We start from the raw sequence: 21207 nt of genomic DNA, 5'->3' as shown, positions 1-21207 counted from the left end.
AATTGTTTGGTATAATTTAATTTGCAAAACCATGTATTTATAGAGTGAGTTTTCTTGTCTCCCAAGTTGCTTGGAGTGTCCCCCAAGTTTTTATAACGTTTATATTTAAAAACTAATTTTTAGAATTTTTCCGTTAAAGTTCAAAATTTAAATTTTCATAGGGTCAGTTGGTTGGATAGGCAATTGGGTAGGTGTTTATACAGGTCAGCTGGTTGGACAAGCGACTGAGAACTTTCTATCTGCCAAAAATTGATTCTGTTAGATGGCTAGTCGGCTGACTGAACACAGGAAAAAATGGTCAATCGGTTGACCTATCAGTTGGCTGACAAAACCAGTTCATTCTGGCTAGTTGGTTGACCAGACAAGTTGCTGAGGTGGTGACAGCTTCGACCCCACTTCGGTATTTTGGTTATAACTTGTTATATATAACTCTAATGTTGATGTTATTGGTTTCAAAATAAAGGTAAGAGCACATCCTACAATGTTCATGTTGAACACTTTTTACAATAAAGAGTTTTTGATAGAGAAAAATGCATATCAATGCGTATGTAGAAAAAATAACAACATTTGGAAAATCCTCTTTTTGGTGTTTTTCATTCCAAAAATAATTTTAACCATTTTGAAATATCTTTTGACCTTATAAAAATATTTCCAAGTATTTTAAAAGGTATTTAGGTCCAAGAAATTAACTTAAGAGTTTCTTGTAAGCATATTGAAATCGAATGAAGTACTTACATAAAACTTCCTTAAGATTCCTTCAACTCTTGAAGTCTTCAGGCATGTCCTTGCTTTGAGTCCATCTTTTCTTCAAGCTTTTAATGTACTTTAGGCTTTTAGTAAGTTCACTTTAATATGCATGCTCTCATAATGTTCAAGTTTTATTAAATCATCTTTGAATCCATGCCTTAAGCTTCATATGAGCATCCTTCTTTGAAGTATATACTTTCAATGGATCCTTGTAAATACTTGACCTTACATTTTCATAGTTGAGTCCTGAAATGTCATCACTTAACCAAATATGTTAAGTTCTTCTTATTTTTTATCATCAAAATTAGATTTTAAGCCTCGTAAGGCCAACAAAACCATTAAGAAATATTAACCCCGTTTAACTGTGCTTAACCATGGTAAAAATAAAACAACTTGAGAGTTTTCAGGTGGCTGAACCACGGCTTAGTCGCCCGAGCAATGACAATGAAAAAAGTCACTTTTTGAAGTTTGATTGCCTGAGCATGGGTTTGGTTTATTGAACCAAGGCAATTACCACATTGTCCGAGATTCTGGTGCCCGTTCTGAAGTTCAGTTAATTGAACTCTTGTGTTTGGTAGCTCGAGGATGATTTGAACGCCAAGGTTCGGGCTGCCGAGTTGTTGGGAAAGGCTAGATCAGCGATTTGTTCAACTGTGGATGATACATGTATTTTAGTTCGGTTTTCTGAACTCAGGTCAACATATTGACCAATCCATGGTTGGGGTGCCCGAGGTGTTTTGAATACCACAAGTTCATTTGCCCGACCTCTCACAGATTTGGTGTTTATGTCCTATTCACTTTAATTGATTCCCTTGATATTGCAAGTGATTTCAGGGACTATTTTATGTGTTTGTGTGGAGACCAAAAGGCCTTCTAAGGTCTTTGAGCTTACAATATACCTACATGCATGATATGCCGAGATTATTACATACCTTTTCCTATATTAATATTACAGACCCGAATAAACCAAATGTTAATTACAATAAAAGAAGTTTTCAGCATCCTTAGATTTTTTGTCTTCATGTGTCATCAATTGATCTACTAATATATACCTACACACAAACTCGACAACCATTAAATACTTGAGTATTTATCACTATCAAAACCGAGTATGACCTATGAGGTCAACATTCTCCCCCTTTTTGATGATGACAAATACTTGCCTACTTCTCCCTCTTTTGGCAATAGTAAAAAGGACCTAGATAAACATTTAAGTATATATATGCAAATAAAAGATAATTATCATTCAAATAAAATTATGGTTTTGGGAAAACTTTAAAAATTTTGATAGCATGCCATTTGAAAATAGAACATTTGCCAAAAGCAATTTGTATTCCAACAACTTGATTGAGTATGTGAATACAATTTTTCCATGACAAACAACTCAATCAATCCAGTATCATCAAGACATAAAATAGAGATATAAATTTCAATCATTCAAGAGATAGAATATCCATACAATGCAAAATGAATGACAAAGATAATCTCAGCAATTAAGCACACAAACAATAAAATTGGTCATTTAAATGATTTAAATGACATGAAAACAAGGATAGACCATAAATATACACAAAGCATTGCAATTTAAACATATCAGAAGACCCGTGGAAGATTTGAGTTTAAGGCACATGACATATGATAGCAAGTAGTTGGTTTGAGCACAAACACATTCTAACAGGTTTGTATGCATTTACATGTGAAGTTATCAAACCAGTTATGCAATTTTAACAAATATATATATATATATATATATATATATATATATGTGTGTGTGTGTGTGTGTGTGTGTGTGTGTGTGTATAATAATAAATATATATCCCCCTTTTGATATTTGCAAAAAGTACTGGGGGTGTTTGCTCAAAAAGAAACTTTAATTTAAAACACATGCAAGCAGATTTTTTCTAGTGACTATTTAAGCATAAAACATCTCATGACCAGAAAAATACAACCATATAAATCTTAAAGATATATTCGAAAATAAAAACAAGATCATATGATAAAAATGGATGACTGTGGAAAAACTACATATTTCAACTTAAGATTTTCAATATAATAATTTTATTCAAGCACATGCCACATTTGATTCAATAACATATCTAAGATAAAAGGTTGTGAGCATAATATGATAGGCATTTTAATTTTTGGATGCTCCCCTTATCAATTTGAGTTCAGACTTAGATGTAATAAGTTTCTTATACTAGATAGAGAATTATTTCATTATGCCTAGTAGTATAAGCCATTAATCCAAATCATTAAACTCAACTATACTGAGTATTTGTTATTTACATTTGTCACTTGATTAGTATAGTTGTCCCTATAGACCATAGATGCCTCAGAGAGTATATATTAATGCATGCAATAAAGTTCATGGCCTAAGAACATTCCATATCAAATCATAAGGTCTTGAGCACATGATATAATGTTAAGGGATTTCAGAAGAGCCTCAACTTTCAAAAAGTGAAATGATGCATGTATGTCATTTATGCGCTTCCTATAGGGATGTATTTTAGACTTTCCAAGTCTTTGATGATTATGCTAGGATGAAGTTAAATATTTAATTGATTTTCACTCATCTTTTCAAAAATATTTTAACTTTAATTTTATTATATTCATCTTTGGACAAGATTTTATGTTGGGAAAAGTCTATCAAAATTTCAGTAGCATGCCATCTATAAATTGGATATTTTCCCACAAAAACCTGTACTTGATAGGCTCAAACAACCAATTTATAATTCAATTCAAGGCACACGAGAACCTATATCCACTACCAGCATGCAATTCAAATCAACTGCATCCGCCATGCAAGAGACATTCTAAACTAAGCATGCAATCAGGTAGCAATCAAAAAATGATACAAAATATAAACTATCCATTAGAAGATATACTCATTTAACACATGATGAATAGTAGGAATTTAGTGCTTTTCATACGAAAGCATATGGGCATAAAAGATAAAAATCATGAGAGCATTTAATGTATGTGTGTGTGTGTGTGTGTGTGTGTGTGTATTTATTTATTTATTTGTTTATTTATGAAGAGAAATGCTCCCCTTAAGTTATGCACTTATTCAATTTATGCCTTTTCTTAATATCTACTCTCTTTAGCCAAGGCTATTAAGATTTTCAATGAATTTAGACTCGGAATGAATGCTTTAGGTTTAGATGACCTAAAGGTCACAATGAATGTTTCTTTCAAAGTCATAAGCCTACAATGCCTCTTCTCTTATGAATTTCAATAGGTAAGAGGCCCCAAGTTGGAAGGACTTTTGATTTAAACTGCATGTGCATAGGCCTACTTGAATTTATACATTCATCCAGATTGAGACCTAGGCAATCATATTAGCCGTTCAACTCATCTCTAAGTATATAAAACTGTTATGGATTTGACTTAAAGTTTGAGAGCTTTGAGTGAGAAGTGGATTAAATACTCTTAAGGATTAAAAGTTTCTATTAATTTTGAAGGGTATTCAATAATAATGGACATGATTCAAGATATTTGCATGGAATAGAATGATTAAAAATTTATCAAGCTTTTAAGGCTCCAAGATGAGTTTAAGATCAAACAATGCTTAATACATGTGATTCATTTCCTAAAGCTCAGTCTTATGCAATGGACACCAGTTGCTTAACTTAGGATGTTTATCTTTAAGCATGAGTTAAGCATTTAGAATTATTTACCTAGCAAAGATACCATGTCCATTTTGAAGTGGATTTTCATTTAAGTATGCTATAGCCAATGATTTCATATTTTATCCAATCGTTATGATATATATATATATATATATATATATATATATATATATATGTTAAGTTTAAATAGGATATTTTATCTGAGATTGCATAATGGCTAGATTTTCTAATGTTCTTAGCACATAGTGAATGCACATACTAAGATTTAACATTTTAAGCATAGACCACTTCGTAGGCCAATAGACATCACTCCGCCAAAACCTAGAACCTAAGAAAAACATTTATGTAACTCCAATTGGAATTTGTTCCTCCTTAAGTTCTAATGAGTTTCCTTTCTTTACAACCCATTCCATTTTTCTATCTTTGAGTCTTGGTTGTTTAGGACTAGGTGGTACTTTGACTCTCCAAACCTATTTGCATTTTACACCTTTCCTTTTAAATGGACAATCACATTTTATGTGCCCTTTCTTTTTACACAATGCACAAAAGGTGTGGGTATAAGGGCTGGAGGATGTACTAGCACAGTGTTTTGATGCTCTTACAAAGTACCCCATGTATATGTTCTTTCTTTTCTTATTTTCAATTCCATTATAACCTATACCTTCCTTATCTAAGGTCATCTTTTGTGAACCTAACAACTTATTAAAGTTTTCCTAGCCTCCAGTGAATGTATAGATGATCTTCGCTTAGTCTTCTATTTTCTTTTCTAGATCTTGCTTTTTTAAGTTCTTAAGACCTTTGCAAACATCTTGTAATTTAATAAACTCTTTAGTCATGTTGTTTGCCTTATATTCAAGTTCTGTAATGATACGATCTTTATTATTATCATTTGATGCTTGAGATCTTACAACATTCAAATCTTTTTCTAATTTTTCATTCTTGTTTACTAACTGCTTGATTTTTAAATCATTTTCCCTTTCAAAAAAGAAATTTTGATTCACATTCTTTCAAAGATGCCTCATACTTATTTTTCAAAGTAGTATATCTTTTGTTGGCTTTAACAAGTGACTTATGAATTCTGATATATTCAATTTGTGATTCTTCAAAAGTAGGCATGCTGTTACTATCATAACTATCACATGAATTAGAAACAGATACATTATTCAAATCATTACATGAATCATTTCCAGATTTGTCTAATAGAAGGGAAGGAGTTGAGATTACCTCATCATTAGCCAAAGCAACAAAGCACGAGTTACCTCCTTTAAGACCCGTACAGCTTGAGTCACAAGGAGTGATCACTTTATTTGGCATAGATGCTCCATATCTCCTCTCAAGTTCATCCCAGATCTCTTTAGCACTATTACACGCCATAACCTCACAGAGAATGTCAAAATTTAAAGCATGCAGTAAGGTATTCATGGCATCAAAAATCACTTGCATTAAGTTCCTATCATTATCATTCAACTCAAATTCATATTTAAGATTATCAGCACACTCAACGGTTTTTACAAGCACAATATCACCCTGATCAATAACTTTTCAAAACCTCTAGTTTAAATCCTTCACAAATACAGTCATTCTAAATTTCCATACAACAAAATTTTCACCACAAAATACTAGAGGGTGTGTAACTAACCTTCCCTTGCATGAAGGGGATGCACTAACACGAGCCATCATGATCTTGTACTAAATAATGTTTAAATCTAAGTAACATGACTCTGATACCAACTGTTAGCTTTGGTGCAATCTTAAGAGGGGGGGTGAATTGGAGATTTAAAAAATCTTCCTAGTTTTATCTAATCCAACAATCAGTATTACGCAACCTAGGGCCAGTCTAAGCAATTTCAATTCCAAACATATATTAAACCAATAAATATACAGGTGTAGAAAATAAAGTGTGGAAAATAAACTTACACCAGATATGTTATCGGGTTCGACCAAAGTGCCTACGTCCCCGCCTTGGCTCACTAGCACAAGGATTCTACTATGACTCACTTAACGGGTGGAGCGACACCGTTTACAACCAGGTCAATTATTGGGGTTGACCTCAACCTATACTTTACTAGGATGGTACACGTAACTTTCCTAACCAGATCTAAGCCAATCCCAGACTACTTAACAGGGCTAGTCTCTCTCATCAGACCCACGCCTGGAACACAACAAATATAAAAATTTACTTACATAGAAATGCTTCTTACACTAAGAAAGTATGTACTACAATACGCACAGAATACTCAATCAACCACACATCAACAATATAGGAATTGTAAGCTCGGTGATGTGATTTTGTGCAAGCAATACTCAGCAATATATAATCTCAAATATGCTCAAGATTGTTCTAACAAGCTAATCTTGGAAACAAGATATAACAAATCTCAATAATAGATTAGGTTGTCAAAGATGTTGGCAACAATATTCAAACCAACTCAAAAAGAATTTTCTCAATGAAATAAGCACAAGAGTTGTTTGAAAAATGTAGCTTGTAAAATACTTTGCACACAAAAATTATTGCTTAAAGGAATCATGCAATAACAATGCTAAGATCCTCAAGCTAATGAGTTTTTGCCAACACAAGATTTATCAAGTTAAAAATGTGGTAAACACTCTTTCTTAACTCTTAAAAATCAAACAATCAAAAACCATAAAGATGAGAGTTTTAAGCAATGTAATATAAAACACATACACATTAGGAAGTCTCACAATGCTTGAATGATCAAGGAAATGAGTGTATGAGAGTATTTGGAAGTAGTATAGGCAAAATAGGCTTTTTAAATTTGAGAGAATTTTTCGATAATGATCTTACTAATCTCCTACTAATTTTCACAAATAAGGCCCTATATATAGAAGTAGGCCAAATTATAACCGTTAAGGACATGGGGGGAATTATTAATATTGTTCTAAAACCATTAAGAAATATTAATCTCGTTTAACTATGCTTAACCATAGTAAAAATAAAACAATCAGAGAGTTTTCAGGTGGCTAAACTACAGTTTAGTCACCCGAATAGAGACAATGAAAAAAGTCAGTTTTTGATGTTCGTTCGCCTAAGCATGGGTTTGGTTTTCTGAACCAAGGCGATTTCCACATTGTCTAAGATTTGGGTGCCCGATCTGAAGTTCAATTAACCAAACTCATGGGTTGGGTCGCCCGAGGATGATTTGAACACTGAGGTTCAGGCTGCCGAGTTGTTGGGAAAGACAAGATCAACGGTTCGGTCGACTGTGGGCGATACGTGTATTTTAGTTTGGTTTACCGAACTCAGGTCAATATGTTGACCAGTCCAAAGTTCAGGAGCCCAAGGTGTTTTGAACACCACGGGTTTGGTTGCCCGACCTCTCATAGATTTGGCGTTTATGTCTTATTCACTTTAATTGATTCCCCTAATAATGCAAGTGATTTAGGGGACAATTTTATGTGTTTTTGTTGGGACCTAAAGGCATTATAAGGTCTTTGAGCTTACAAATTACCTATAAGCATGACATGCAGAGATTATTACAGACCTTTTTCCTATATTAATATTTTAGACCCGAATAGAGCAAATATTAATTAAAATAAAAGAAGTTTTTGGGGTCTTTAGACTTTGAGTCTTCATGTGCCATCAATTGATCTGCAAATATATACCTACACACAAACTCGATAACCATCAAATACTTGAGTATTTTTCATTATCAAAACCAAGTATAACCTATGAGGTCAACATGATATGAGTTGTCAAGAAAGCAAACCCCTTAGGACCAAAGGAAGAATGGATAGAAATTACATAATTGTTTAAATTCTTCCTTAGTTCTTAGGTTAAGGGTTAGTGATGACTAAGTGGCTTAGGAAGTGGTTTGTGCATACAATGTTTAATCTTAGTATATGCATTCATTACATTTTTATTATACTAAGAACATTAGATAATCAAGCCAATGTGAAATCTCAAGTAAAATATCGAATCTAAACTTAATGTATATACATTATCATGATTGGTTAAATAGGAAATTATTGGCTATAGTATGCTAGCTTTGAACATAAAAGGAATGAGTTAATATTTGTGTTGACCTTATTGGTCATATCCTCGTTTTGATAATGGAAAATACTCTTTGTCTTTAATGTCTATCAAGTTTGTGTGCAGGTTCATATTAGCTTGATCATTTGATGGCACGTGAAGTCTTGAAGATTGAAGACCTAGAAGATTTTCTTTTTTTTTGTATTGTAATTCATGTTATGTTTATGTCGGGTATGTAATATTTTAATATGATCTGTAATAACTGCATCTGCATGCATGATAGGGTCGAATGCTCAAAGACCGTAGATTGGCCTTAGGGATCATAGACCCTAGAAAGACCTTAGGTCCTTACACAAATGCATGAAATAGTCCCCATAATCACTTATAATATATGGGCAAAGAATTGAAATGAATTGGACAAAATAGGCAAATATGTGAGAGGTCGGGCGACCGAACCCATTGTGTTCAAAACACTTCGGGTGCCCGAACAACTGAGAAGTCCACAGGTTGACTTGGTTTTGGGCGACTAAACCAAATATGAACATACCGTTTATGGGTGACCGAACCCCTGAACTGACTTTTTCCACCAACTCAACCAACCGAACGTTTACATTCAAATTAGGCCTCGAGCAACCAAATACATGAGTTCGGTTAACCGAATGTTAGACTGGGTGACCAAACCATGGAACTTTTTTAGGAATCGCCTCATTCAGCTAATCGAGCCCATTTTTGTGCACCCGAACCTTGAACAACACCTTTTTGCATTGTATCTGTTCGGGCACCCGAACCTTGGGTCGGGCACCCGAAATCTCTCAGGTTGTTTATTTTTACTGAGGTAATTAGGGGTTAAAATTGGTTAAAACTTTAAAATTGTTTTAAATATTTTCTAATAATACCCATTAAGTCCCCAACAGTCATAATTTTCCCCTTGCCTATATACACTAGTTCATGTGCAAGGATTAAGTGGGATTAGCAAAAGTGATTAAAATTTTTTCTCTCAAACCTATATACTCCCTTTGCTACATTCTTTGTTTTCCAAGTAAATGCTTTCATTACACTCTTTCATATTTACTAGAAAACGTATTTTTGAAATAGAGTGTATTTGATTTATTTCCCTCTTTTGCAAATCAATTGCAAGATTGAAGGGAGTTTGTTTGTGCTCATTGTATACATATTTACATATCATTTTCTAGGCACAAACTCTCACATACTCACATTTTTGAAAATCTATTTTTGAGAGTTCTTGCTTAGTGATCTTTCCCATAATATTTCATATATAAATATTTGATTGGGAAGATTTGATTTTTAGCTTGCTAGTCTTGGCATTCATATTGCAATACTTGAAAGCTTGCATGGTTTTATTTGATAAATCATTTGTAAGATTAAGCCCTAAGTATCTGTTATGATTATACTTGATAAAATATTTGTGTGATACTTGATTAGGGTTTTTGAGGTATCTTGAATATTCACTTGTTGAATTCTTTATCTTGAATTAAATTTCATGATCTCATTTGAACATAAATCCATATCATCTATGAGTGCATACTTTGGACTATATTGTTGTATAAATCTTATTGTATTAGAAACACTTTTATTTGTACCAAAAGTTTATTTTTTGTAATTCCAGGCGTGGTCTGAGGGGGCAATAATCCAACCCCGTAAGGATTGGTTGTAAAGGTTGGGGTCAGTCCTGTGAATTTGACCTAGGGCCTTCTTCACCCCACAAGGAGAATTTGTAAAGGTCGAGGTCAGCCCTGTGTTAATTTGACATGGTTGTAATTGGTGCCGCTCCACCCATTAAATGCATTAGTGAAATCCTAAGGCTAGCAAGCTAGAGGCAGGGACGTAGGTAGTATTGGCCGAACCTCAATAACATATCGTGCGTGTACTTTTTATTTTCACAGTTTATATTCCACACTTTCATTTTGAGCACATATTTGTATTTTATTTAATTCATTATATGTTGTACATGTGTTCATTGAGTTTATGATTAAATAGAAAGATCCTAGGTTTATGTAATACTGCTACTAGATTGGTTGACCTATGGATAAATTTTTTTAAATACCCAATTCACCCCCCCCCCCCCTCTTGGAATACCCCAAAGCTAACAATTTGCTTAAATGGGACGCTAGTCTCACCATCACTCATTTCAATCCTTTGCAATGTTCAAAGTAAAGGTTGAGAGCATATCTAGCTAAAGTATCTTGAACCTTACTTTTCTGAGATGAAAACCTTAAATCATTATCTTGTATATTATCTTAGAAGCATGCTGGAATAAAACCCACTTTCGAATGGACAAAAGCATCTCTGCTTGATTAATAACTCTTAATTCTTAACTCATGCTTAAATATGAATACCTCAAGTTAAGCATATTTTTTCCATCGCACAGAATTGAGTTTCAAGGGTCCATCTCATACTATACGTCATTTTACCCAAAACTTACTTTTGAATATAAAAGCCTAAATCAAAATTTAGTCATCGCTGAGGTCATAAGCACTAATGAAAATGAATTCCTAATATTCTGAGTGCTTATCGTAGGACATCCTTCCATAATCAAAATGACAGGCATCTACTAAGGGTTTCAAATTTTGATGTCATATTTAAATATTCCCTTTGTGCTTAAAATGTCAAAACTCTCTATTTTTGAAGCCTTCTCCTCCATAAGAAATCTTTACCATTTCACGATCACATTTGGTAAATTTTTATCCATTCCTTGGTTCATATCCTTGCTATACTTTGTGATCATATCTAAGGGATACCTTCCAACTGCGCTTAATACTAGATATCCAAAGAGCCTCATTTATTAGATATTCATATTCTCCCAAAATGCTCTTTGGCTAAGCAGTTGGGCATATTCACTTCCATGAAAATATCTTGAATCATGTCCACTTATAGTGAATAGTCTTCTGAACTTTATAGTAATTTAATTGTTAAGAGTATTTATCTAAAATCGCTCCACAAGCTCTCAAACATTAAGTCAAATCATTTAGAGTTTTATATCCTTAAAATGGTTTTGAATGGCCAAGATGATCACTAGGTTTCAATCTAGAAGAAGGAACAAAAATTCAGAGAAACCTATGCTTGAGCAGTTAAAAGAGAAAGCCATTCAAACTTAGGCCTCTCACGTGTTAAGATTCATAAGATAAGAGGCAAAATTGGATTAATACACTTAAAGAAACATTCAATTTGACTTTTTGGTTCTCAAAGCCTAGACATTCAAGCCAAAGTTTAAATCATTGAATATTTAGGGCCTAGGCTAAATTGCTTAAAGGATGAAAAGAAAAAGGCATAAGATGGTAGAGTACATAACTGAGGGGGAGCATTTCACTTTTTTATCCATCTAAATTAAATGCTCTCTTAATCTCTTTTTATGCCCATATGCTTTCATAAGAACAATACCATAGCATACTATCCATATATTGCTGATTAATTAAATTCATTTGATGGATAGTTAGTTTTTGATCACTACACTAAACTCTTACTATCTACTTTTGCTTAATGCTTATATTGTCTAATGGATATTCATCTATGTTTAAATGCATTTGATCTACTAGATTGCATACTAATTGATTAGAATGCCAACTACATGGCTGATGCAGTATTGTGAATTGCATGCTGGTAATGGATTTAGGTTGTTGCATGCTTAATGTGAATTTCTTGTTGAAAACAACCAAGTTTCTAACACATATCCTTTTAAGGAAATGTTCAACTTACAGATGGCATGCTACCAAATTTTTGACAAAATTCCCAAGCACAATTATAGTGTAAAAACCATATACTTGATTGATTATGTTAAAATGCATGCTAAAATATTTTTGAAAGGATGAATGAAAAGATTGAACTTCATCCTTAAATTACACATTGCATGTGCTTTGCATAAATTCTTTGTATAAGCAATCACAAGGGAGCTGAGCTCCATCCCTAAAGAAAGAGCATAAAGGATTCATGTGCATCATGTCTCACTTTTTGAATTTTGAGGCTCTTCTAAGAACCCAGAACATCATATCCTATTCTTAAAGATTTATAAATAGATATGGTTTGTTCTCAGGGTTACGAGCATTAGTGTATGCCTTAATATTCCTTTTCTGATGCATGTGTGAAATATAGGGATAATTATACTGGTTGCATAATAGAGTGCATTAATCCTGATCCAATATATTTGTTTTAAGAGATTTAAAATGATAGCTTATACCGATTAGCATTCTTAATGAAATTAACTATTGGTTAAGTACAAGTAGTTGTTTGCATCTATGCTCGTGTTCAAATTCATAGGGGGAGTCTTTGAAATTTTTTTTATTTGAAGTCACCTACTCTAAGGCTTAGATGTGCATTGGGTTGTATTGTGGCATGTGCATTAAAGTATATATTTTTCTTGTAAATTTTAAATAAAAATATCATGTTTAGCCACAAAGATGTCAAAATTTTCCATATGATCTAGCTTTCAAATAGTTTGATATTTATTTTGGATCTATGTAGTTGTTTTTTTTGTTTACATTTTGGAATGCTTTTAAATGCTTAACCATGAAAATGCTTGCTTGCTTGAGCATTTTATTAAAGTTTCTTTATCAGCAAGCATAATCTCCAGTACTTTTTGAATATATCAAAAAGGGAAATATTTTTATGGCAAGAAATGTTTTTTTTTAAACTAAAATTCTTTTCTCTTGCCTCGAAAGATTCATGACATGTAGTTCTTATTTTTATAAAATTCAAATGCTTGTCATGATGTTTATTTTTTATATTTTAATTTTTTTTATGTTTTTCTTGGAAAGAGCAGCATAACCGGTTCATTCATCATACATAAAAATATATGCAAACTGTTAGACCAACTTTATGCTCAAACATACACTTGCTATCATATGTCGTATGTTTTGAACTCAAATCTTTTATGGGTTTTATGTAGTGTTTAAATTGCAATGCGTTAAGGATGTTTCTGGTATGACCATATTTATTATGTATTTTTTTAACTGGTTATACTGTTTTGTGTGCAAAAATGTCAAATATTTTTAAACAATTATAAAACTTTTTGCTATGCCCAGTTTTTTTTTTTTTTAAGTCATATTTTTAAATGGGAGTTCTCTTCTAAGATGAGTTTTTTTTAAATGCTAAAATTATTTTACGCTTAGGTTAGCCCTTTTACTAATGCCAAAAGGGGGAGAAATGTTTAAGCAAAATGTTGTAAATTTTTTATACTCTCGCATTTTTTATTGTAATGAGCATCCGAGCTTTAATGTTAAATCTAAATGCATGATAATTTTAAATGTCTTCCTTCTTTGGATATGCTTGAGCTATACTACTTATCTTTTAAGTTATACATATTATTAGGGAGAGCCTTTTTAGGCTACACGCATATGTTTTTACATGTAATACATTTAGTTTAGATTTTAGTTTGTAGTAATGCATATTGTTGTGAAAATAATGCCTCTTCCAACAATGCACAGTGGAATAAACATTGTAAAGGATCAAACAATACCATATGCAACGATCTCAATGGTGAAATACATAATTATTCTACAACCATAGAAATATAAAGAAATTAGAGATAAAAGCAACAAAACCAGGAATTACGTGGTTCGGCAAAGCCTATATCCATGGAAATAATCGACAAGAGATTTCACTATGAAAATCAAAGATACACACTCAATGATCTTCTCTTCTTTTCTCTCACCCCTCTTACTTTCTTACATGTCAAAATATGCCTAGAAGAACATATACAAAAGCCCTCAGAGACAATTTGCATTCAAAATTGAAATATTTTCACGTAGCCCAGAAGCACTCGTCAACAAAAACAGTGCACTCGTCGACGAGATAGAGAAGACCCCTCATCGACTAGTCTATCCACTCATTAACGAGTCTTTAAACTCTGAGATTTTTTGACTCTCAGTATCTCCTCGTCGACGAGCACTCTATGCTCATTAATGAATCTTTGTTGCTGCCTTGCACGGGGAACACATGCATACATTTTTCTCCCTTTGTTTATAAACCCCTGAAATATAAGAGCGACGCCATAAACAATAATCTCTACCTTGGCGACATGCACCAAATCCAAGCAACGTCGCTTGAACTTGTTCATTGTAGTTTCAGTTTCTACAATTAACCCTGATACATTTGTAGATGCAAAAATTGAAGACTTCACCCTAGACTTCGAATAAGGCCTTTCCACAATAGAAAACACAAAAACTGCTGCAAGCTTTGTATCACCAAAGCCCCCTGCATAGTTTTCAACAAAACTAACAACTGACGGTTCACTCTGTTGCTTGCTGAAACACTCCATTGTAAACATGGGGAACCTTTGACATATCCTAGACATCACAACCTGTCCTTGGGTATCGTATGGTAGACATTCCATATTGATTCTCCATAGAATCCCTTTGAGACAGCAAAAAAAGCCTTCCTACGGTTCCATCCATAAAGCCACCCTGAGATAACACCAGTCTCCTTGCAATTTTGTCCATGTGAATCGGCAAACCAAGACCTATCATGGTCATACCCGACACATTCATGTCAAAACCTTTCAATAGAGTTCCTAATTGATTAGCTTCAGTCAAAGCCTTTCTAGCTAATAACATGTTATTCACACACAACATATACATCACTCCATGACATCCTACCCTCTCCCAAACTTGAAGCCTCACTAACTCACCTAAGTAATGATCTGATAGTGCACACGAGCCCATCATGATCCTACTGGTCTCCCAAGATGAAAATCTTCCTATAATATGAACTATGTCATCTCTGCACTGAGTCTGTTGCTCCACCTGCATCACATGCCCATTCATACCGTGATACTTTTGACCCGAGATAGAACTCCCCAAATTTCTATCCTGAGTCTCTAACTCCACTCGAATAACATGATTGTTGCTATTGTGATTTTTTGGCATTTTTTTCTCTTCCTTTACTTGAGTACCATGTCTCATGGCTCTATCACCAAAAGTCATGTCCTTGATAACCACTTTGTTTGCTATAGGATCACCCAGCTTGCACCCACCTTTCTTATACCCCAAGAAAGTGTACCATTTGAACATAACACCAAGACTAGATCCTCCATCACTAGAATAGTGCACCACTAGACATCCACTCACAATCAGGTAGTCTACAGCAAAATGTGTTCACAATTCACATGCAACTTTCCCATCTAGCGATACCTTTGGTGATTGGACACACGAGAAACACACCATACTCTTAAATGGTTTTAAATTTTTTTTTTTTTAATAATACTCTACATATCCCTAATGGTTATAATTTTAACCCATTCTCTATATAGGGTTGCATTTGCTTGGATTAGCCAATAATTAGCAAATAGATTAAGCAAAAATCCTCTGAAATTTCCTAAGCCCCGTTTCCTTATACAAATCCCATACACTCATATACTACCATTCTTTTAAGAGATCAAACCTTTCTGACTGTTTATTCATTACTCTATTGTGCTAAAAACCCTCGTTTGTGTATCACATATTTGATTTTCGATTGAGGGTTAAACAAAGATTTTTCCCCTTGATTTCATTTCATAAATCTTTGGTTGGGAAAAATCTTATAACTAAGTGAGTCTTTGCATTATTATTGCAAGACTCATTGGGCTTGTATTTTTGTGTGTGCAAAAATATTCTTACAAGCTCATATTTGAACATCTCTTTGTGCTTTGATATTGAGAAAATTATTTTTGAGATATTCTAAATTTTTATATTAGTACAAATTTTTGAGACCCTAAACTGTGATTGAGATTTATCTTTACATAATTTCAAAGATTAGCTTGTTGATACACTCTTGTGCTTAATTTGGGATAGTCATTACTTGGAGTGTTGATAGCACACATACATCACTGAGCTTATAGTTCTTATATCATTGATGTGCATTGATTAATACTAGTACAAATCTGTTTGGTTAAGAAGCATTTATTGTGCACACATCTTATATTAATTGTTGCATTCCAGGCATGGGCCTGAAGAGGGAGACTAGCCCTAGTGAACAGTCCCGGATTAGCTTTGGCCTAGTTAGGAAAGCTAGGTGCACCATCCTGGTAAGGTGTGGTTGTAGGTTGAGATCAGCCCTGTTAATTGACCTGGTTGTAATCAGTGTTGCTCCACTTGTGAAGTGAGCCCTATAGTAGAATCCTTGTGCTGGTAAGCCATGGCCGGGAAGTAGGCAGTATTGTCCGAACCCCAATAACATATTGTGTGTGCACTGTTTATAATTTTTGAAATTTATATTTGTGCACATGTATGTTATAGTGTGAATGTTGCACATGATTTAACTTCTGCATCTTACATTTATTTGCGCATTTGGGTTTATGTGTATATAGACAGACCCTAGGTTGAGTATTACTGTTGCCGAATTAGTTGAACCTAGGAAGAATTGTTTAAATACCCAATTTACCCCCCTCTTGGGAATACACCAAAGTCAACAATTGGTAGCAGAGCCTCGTTGCACTATACTTAAACATTTTTGCCAAAAATCCCAATGGCTCAATTTGGTGTATCCACATTCGGAGAGGGACGATGACCTTCCAGTCCTCCATTATTTTGTGGTGTTAATTACACTGCCTGAAAAATTAGAATGAGCATATTTATAAAATCAATGGACTGGAGGGCCTGGCAGGTGATTGTCAAAGGAATTTGTATGCCTGTAAACGAAAATGATGCTACTATGATGCATGCAAATTCACATGCCATGAATTTACTATATTGTGCTTTAGAGTCTGATATTCTACTTGAAATTATGGCACATTTCTAGTGCAAAAGATATATGGGAAGAATTGGACCAGAGATATGGAGAAGGCAAAGAGGAGTCTACTACTCCGGGCACTTTAACTCTATAAGACGAAGTGGTAAATCATAAGCTAGAAATCAACGAGGAGGTATATGATTCTCACTCTAGCTTGTTTGACGATTCTTGTGATGAACGTTGTGATGTGTCATATGATGAGTCATCTATTGATAATACTATTAATGATGCATGTGATGATTATCGTGGAAAAAATTGCAATATATTGTATGTTGAATCATATGTCAAACCTTGTGATAATATTGTAAATTATTCATGTGACGGTTATTGTGAAAAATCTTATGATGAATCATATGTTGAATTTTATGATGAATGCATGCCCTTAAAGAGAACTAGAATGTACTTTATTTAAAATGCATAAACTTCTAGTTAGGATGTCTAAGCAGAAAACAATCTTGAAAAATAAGAATAAAAGGATAGAAAAGCAATTAGACGAATTAAAAGATTATCATGCTATTCTAGAGAAGAAAAAGATTGAGAAGATATTGAATATTAAGTGATTGGAAGAAAATGAAAAGAAGAATCATGATAAACCCTTAGGAGCTAAAGGAAATAAATCTTTCAAAAAGGGTTCATTTTTTAAATCCCACATTCATAAAAATGTCTTATCGAGCAAAAATAAGATTTGTAAGCATAATCTTTCATGTATACATAAAACTTACTTATCTTGTAAAATGGTGTGGCACATTCGGTTTAATTGTCTATCTAGAAGTGCTAGTGGCTTGGAAAAAGAAATGATGTGGGTAATCATGAAGGAAAACCTTTTGAGACCAAATGAAGAAAGAAGTCAAATTAAAATTACATAATTATTAGATTATTCCTTAGTGCATAGGATTAGCCATAGGCGGTAGTGGTGTTTGTAGGCTTGGGAAGTGGTTGGCGCTTAAAATGAAAATTTTTAGTAGATGCATTCACTATACACTATGTTGACTACTAAGAATCTTAGATAATTAAGCCAATTTGAAAAGTCAAGTAAAATATTCAACCTAGTCACATAATGAATAAATATCATGATGATTGGACAAAATATGAAAACATTGGCTATACTTGAATGAAAATTCACTTGAAAATGGACAAGGCAACTAGGCCAAGTATATAATTCTTATTGCTTAACTCACACGCAAATATGAAAATCCTACGTAAAGCATACATTGTCCATTGCACAAGTTTGTGGTTTAGGGGATCCATCTCATGCTATATATCATTTAATCCTAAACCCATCCTTGTATATGAAAGCCTTGACAAAGCAAAGTCATCACTCTAGGTATAAGCACCAATGATACTAAATTCCATATCTATTGAGTGTTAATAAAAAGCAATCCTCCTTATAATCATAATTAAAGGCATCCACCAGGAGAGTGTTCCTTTTAAGTTTAGATTGTAAATCCTTTAATTTTGGTTCACTTCTTTCATAGGAAATCTGTACCATATCACGATCACATCAGGTAAAGATCCATCCTCTCATTGGTTCGTATCCTTGCTCCAAAAATGTGATCGTAGTTGAAGGATACATTCTAAATCTCCAAAGAGCATTGGTAAAAAATATTCATATTCTCCGATATGCTCTTTGCCAAAATAGTTAGGACATTTCTTTTAGAATGCTTATCTTGTATAATGTCCCGCTACTACCAAAATACTCTTATGAACATATTAATAATTTAATCTTTAAGAGTATTTATCCCTGCTAGCTTCATAAGCTCTTAAACGTTAACGTAAAATTATTTAGAGCTTCATCTCATTTGATCAAGCTGAGTGGCTAAGTTGGTTGCACTAGGTCTTAATCTAGATGAATGCATAAACTTCAAGGAGACCTATGTACATGCATTTAAAATTTATAGCCATTCGAAATTGAGCCTCACACTCATTAGGATTCATGAAGAAAAGAGGCAATGTAGGCTTAGTTCGTTTAAAGAAATACTCACTGTGACTTTTTAGTCCTTTAAGCCTAAGCATGTTTAGCCAATATTAAAACATGAAAAATTTAAAACACTTGGCTAAGTAATTAGAAAATAAAAAAGGCATAAAATGGATTAGCTTATAACTCAGGGAGAGCATTTCACTTTCATGGACATAACAAATTAAATGCTTTCATAATTATATTTTGTGTCTATATGCCTCATGAGATCTGACCTGTGGCTAAGTATCCATTGCCATTTATTATTCATGTTATCTTAATGGATGGTATATATTTTATATGTATTGTTGATTGAGCTACCTGATTGCATGCGTAGTCTATAATGCCTCTTGCATGGCAAATGCAGTTGATGTGAATTACATGCTGGTAGTGCATTATGGGTTCTTGCATGCTTAAATTGAATTATATATTGCTTGTTTGAATCTATTAGGTATAGGTTTTATGGAAAAATGTCCAATTTACAGACAGCATGCTACCGAAAGTTTGATAGATATTTCCCAAATAAAACCATATGCATAGATGATTATGATAAAATTAATGTCAAAATATTTTTGAAAGGAGGAGTGAAAACTAATTGAATATTAAATTTCATCCTAGCATAATCATCAATTAGTTAGAGGAGCTTAGCTCCATCCCTATAGAAAGTGCATAAGAGACTTATATGCATCACTTCACTTTTTGAAATATTGAGGCTCTTCTGAAAAACTCCGAACATCATATTTAGTGGTTAACTGTCTATAAATTGATATGTAATGTTCTTGGGTCATGAACTCTATAGCATGCCTTAATATACATTTTCTAATGCATCTATAGTCTATAGGAAGAATATATAGGGTAGATGATAAAGAAAACATCAATCCATACTCAATATAGTTGTGCTTTTGGAAAAAGGCTTATACTACTAGGCATAATGAAATAAATCTCTATCTAGTATAAGCAATTTATTTCATCTAAGCTAGGTTTCAAATCGAAAGGGGGAGCATCCAAAATTAAATCCTATTCTATTATGTTCTCCAATATGTTTATCTTAGATCTTGAATGAAAATATTGTGGCATGTGCTAAAATGTATTGATTTCATTGAAAATCCTAAGTTGAAATGTGTTATTTTGCCCCAATTACATGTGTTGGCATATGATCTTACATTTGATTGATTAAATTTTTTGTTGGGATCTATATGGTTGTCTTATTCTGGTTATATTATGAAATTGTGCTTAAATTTTTAACTAGAATAATGTTGCTTCCTTGTATGATCTTTAATTTCTTTTTTCTTTTTGCAAGCAACCCCCAGTACATTTTGCAAACATCATAAGGGGGTATATAGTTATATACATATACATCTATTTAAACATATTTTTATTATTCGGCAAGAAATTCTTTCAAATCAAAAGCCCTTTATATGTTGCCTTAATTTAATATATATATAATTGTATAAATGGTTCGGTAACTTCACATGAAAATGCACGCGAACTAGTTAGACTGTTTTTATGCTCAAAAACTCTATTTGATATCATATGCTGTGTGCTTTTAACTCAAATCTTTCACGAGTGTTATGATATGTTTCAATTGCAATGGTTTGTGAATATTTTTTATCTGACTATGTTTTTCTTGTCATTCAAATTTTTTAATGACTAGTTTATACTGTTTGTGTGCTCAATTGCCATACGTTTCAAAAATAGTTACTTTTTTATATGCCCAAAATTCTTTTAAATATGGGATGTTCCCTTAAGCTAATATTTTTTTGAAATGCTCAAATTGTTTTACTTAGCTTAACCCTTTTTTGCTAATGCCAAAAGGCGGAGAAATTCTTTTGCAAAAATTGGTATGCATATTCTTAGGGGGGCTTTACGCATTTTTGAACTTGTATTTGTCATCATCAAAAAGGGGGAGATTGTTGACTTTTTGAGTCCTATCTCGTTTTTAATAATGACAAATACAAGGTATTTAATGTTTACCGAGTTTGTGTGCAAGATCAAATTGGCGAAATCATATGGCGGCACATATTGACTTGAAGCAAAAGAAGACCCAAAGAGTTTAATTCCTTTGTAGTTTTAATTCGAGTCTGTAATATTATTTAAACTACAATGGTTTGTAATAATTAGTGCATATCATGCATATAGGATCTATAAGCTCAAGACCATAGATGAAC

This window comes from Malania oleifera, chromosome 8 (assembly GCF_029873635.1).
Source record: "Malania oleifera isolate guangnan ecotype guangnan chromosome 8, ASM2987363v1, whole genome shotgun sequence".
In the NCBI taxonomy this organism is placed as follows: Eukaryota; Viridiplantae; Streptophyta; class Magnoliopsida; order Santalales; family Ximeniaceae; genus Malania; species Malania oleifera.
This window is presented reverse-complemented; position numbering follows the sequence as displayed.